Source organism: Nestor notabilis, unplaced genomic scaffold, assembly GCF_000696875.1.
Source record: "Nestor notabilis isolate BGI_N333 unplaced genomic scaffold, ASM69687v1 scaffold21619, whole genome shotgun sequence".
Taxonomy (NCBI): domain Eukaryota; kingdom Metazoa; phylum Chordata; class Aves; order Psittaciformes; family Psittacidae; genus Nestor; species Nestor notabilis.
In genome coordinates, this window is record NW_009943786.1 from 15,874 (window position 1) to 18,971 (window position 3,098).

The window sequence follows — 3,098 nt, forward strand, 5'->3', positions numbered from 1 at the left end:
GCTGCCCCATCCCTGGCAGTGTTCAAGGCCAGGTTGGACACAGGGGCTTGGAGCAACCTGCTCTAGTGGAAGGTGTCCCTGCCCAGGACAGGGGTTGGAGCTGGAGGAGCTTTAAGGTCCCTCCAACCCAAACCATTCCATGATCCATGATCCTGTGCCAGGCTGGTGCTGGTTCAACAACGATCCATCATTCCCAAGCCACCACAGCTTCAGCATCAGCATCAGCCCATCACAGCTCTAAGAGGCACAGGCTGCAGGAGCAGGATGTTTCCCAATGCACGGCCTTCAGCTGGGACACTCAAGAGCTCTCCCCTCCTCTGCACGCTCACACCAGGCCTGGCATGGGATTTTCCTAACAATCCCCTCCTGCCTGCCCACAGCACTGGAAGGAATGTTTCCAAGGCCAAAACTGGCTCTGAAAGCTTCATACAAAGCACTTATTATGAACAGAGAAGCAGAGCTGGGGGAAGGGGATTGTCACCATCCCACTGGTGACAGCAGCCAACAGAGGCCTGTGGTAGGGAGAGGGGAAACCAGGGCAGAGAGAGCTAGGTTTGGTACCCAGGGGGCTTTCAAGAAGCATCATCACCAGCACTTGTGCCAGCAGGAAAACACAAACAGCATTTGTCCTGCAGAGGAATGCATCATCCTTAGGCAAAGGCTTCCTGCAGCAAGAGGAAAACAGGGAAGAGCTGGTGAAACCTCTATTTCATGGAGCCATAAAACCACGGAATGGTTTGGGTTGAAGGGACCTTAAGGCTCCTCCAGCTCCAACCCCTGCCCCGGGCAGGGACACCTTCCACTAGACCAGGTTCCTCCAAACCCCTGTGTCCAACCTGGCCTAGAAACATTTAAGTATAGTTTCATGTTAGGAATATTTAATATCTAAACAGGATTTAAGGAATTCCTTTCTCTTGCTTCCTCTCCCCCCTCATCCAAGTGGGTTTTGGCAGCTGAAGACAAGGGAGAAAACAGCAGCAGAAAACAGGGAACAGTGAAAACCTCCAGGGAAAGGGAATGTTGTGGGTTCGCTTTATCAATGTAAATGCTTGTCTGGGTCAGTGAGGACAGAGCCACAGTCTGTGGCACAGCCCTAAGCTGAAACAGCACATTGCAAACCCTGGAGCTGTGATCCTGAGGTGGTGCCACACATTGGGAATCACAAGGAAGTGCCAGGAGGAGCTTGCCAGCAAAGAGGAGAAGGGAAAAGAAACCCAGATAAAAGAATGTAGGTTTTCTCCAGCAGCATTACAGGGAATCCAGGGCAAAGCTGCCACTTGGGACCAAGACAGGATATAGCAGAATGGAGAATGGGGGATCAGAAGTGATGTTAATGGCCTGTGACTGCAGAGAATTAATTACCTCCAGTATGTGCAGAGTGGTGTCTGCATGGAATGGGGAAAGCAGCAACTAAAATCATTTAAAGCATTAGAGCAGCTCCAGTGCCTAAAGGGGCTCCAAGAAACCTGGAGAGGGGCTTTGGACAAGGGATGGAGGGACAGGACAAGGGGAATGGCTTGAACCTGCCAGAGGGGAGATTGAGATGAGCTCTGAGGCAGAAGCTCTTCCCTGGGAGGGTGCTGAGGCGCTGGCACAGGGTGCCCAGAGAAGCTGTGGCTGCCCCATCCCTGGCAGTGTCCAAGGCTGGACACAGGGGCTTGGAGCAACCTGCTCTAGTGGAAGGTGTCCCTGCCCGGGGCAAGGGTTGGAGCTGGAGGAGCTTTAAGGTGCCTTCAACACAAACCATTCCACGATCCATGACTATCTGCTTGCCGACCTTCCCAAGGATCAGAGAGAGATAACAGGAGATGAGGAAGCAGCTCTACACCTCAGCATCCCCCTGCTGCACCATCAAGCAGGGTTTGCTCTTTGTTGCACCAAGCATCATGCACAAAGGTCTGACACTTCCCCATGGCACTGAGTCCAGGTGGGAGCAGGGATCTATGGAACCATTTGCTCCCCTCATAGTAAAGGAAATCGGGAAGCTGCAATAAGACAAGTGAAAATACAGATGCAGAGTGTTCACCCTAGTGCTTGAACATCCACAGGTCAGAGCAGGAGTTACTCAACTGCTCTTCTAGACAGAAAATAAGGAGAAAACATGAAATCCCTGTGCTTCCAGACAGATCCCCTGGATTTGTGTCACCTTTGGGAGCTCCCCCACCCATGACACAGGGATTAGGACACCCTATTACACTGGTTGCCTCCCCTCCAGCCTGCCAGGGCAGCTCCCCAATGGGCAGGATCCCAGCCTGCACTATGGGAAGTGCTCAGCGAGGCAGGAAACAGAAGGAAGAAGCTTTAGGAACAGTGTGATGCTGCTGTCAAGCCCTGGCTCCTCCTGCCACCACCTCATTTCCTGATCTTCACAAGCTTTCACCCAGATGTTCCTCTTTCTGCCCCACTTTGGGTGTCTCACCGAGGCTCCGGGGTCTGGTGTGGAGTGAGAGCAGCCCCCAGGCAACCAGAACCCACAACACAGCTGGAAAACCAGTCTCCTCCAACTGGGCACGTGTTAAAAGGCTCCTAACCTGGAGTTTCAGTCCCATTGTAGGTGATACAGAAAGGAGAGGGAAGACAACAGGCCTGAGGCTGCATGATCATGCCCTGCACTGAAGGAACCAGCTCATGGTGTTTCCCAACCACGGAGTTGCTGGGATACAGATTCGAACTAACACTGCTGCAGAGCAGCTTCCTGTGGTTTGGGGCTGGGAAACAAAGTGCTCTGGTAGCAGAAAAACATCATCATCGGACTGCAATCTCGCTGCCACCCAGAGCTGGCACCAGCCCATCACAGCGACCCCTCACAGGAGCAGGGCCACAGAAACCAGGGCAGAAACCAGGCATGAGCTGGTGGTAGATGCTCAGGAATGGGAATGACCCACTGAAATCTGGCCTGGAAGGAGTCAGGTCAAGTGGGCCCCCACTAAAGCAGATTAATGCCCTCAGTTCCCAATCTGCTTCTGTGGAGAAAAGAGAGCAGCTCCAGTGCCTAAAGGGGCTCCAGGAAACCTGGAGAGGGGCTTGGGACAAGGGGTGGAGGGACAGGACAAGGGGAATGGCTTGAACCTGCCAGAGGGGAGACTGAGATGAGCTCT

At 53.3% G+C, this 3,098-nt stretch overlaps 1 protein-coding gene across 1 annotated transcript in view; it reads right to left on the reverse strand.

Moving 5' to 3' along the window:
* Positions 1–3,098, reverse strand: part of LOC104411629 (guanine nucleotide-binding protein G(k) subunit alpha-like) — a gene marked incomplete at its 5' end in the record, with an annotated part of 17,516 nt that overhangs the window by 7,334 nt on the left and 7,084 nt on the right. The gene's annotated exons all lie outside the window — the stretch shown is intronic.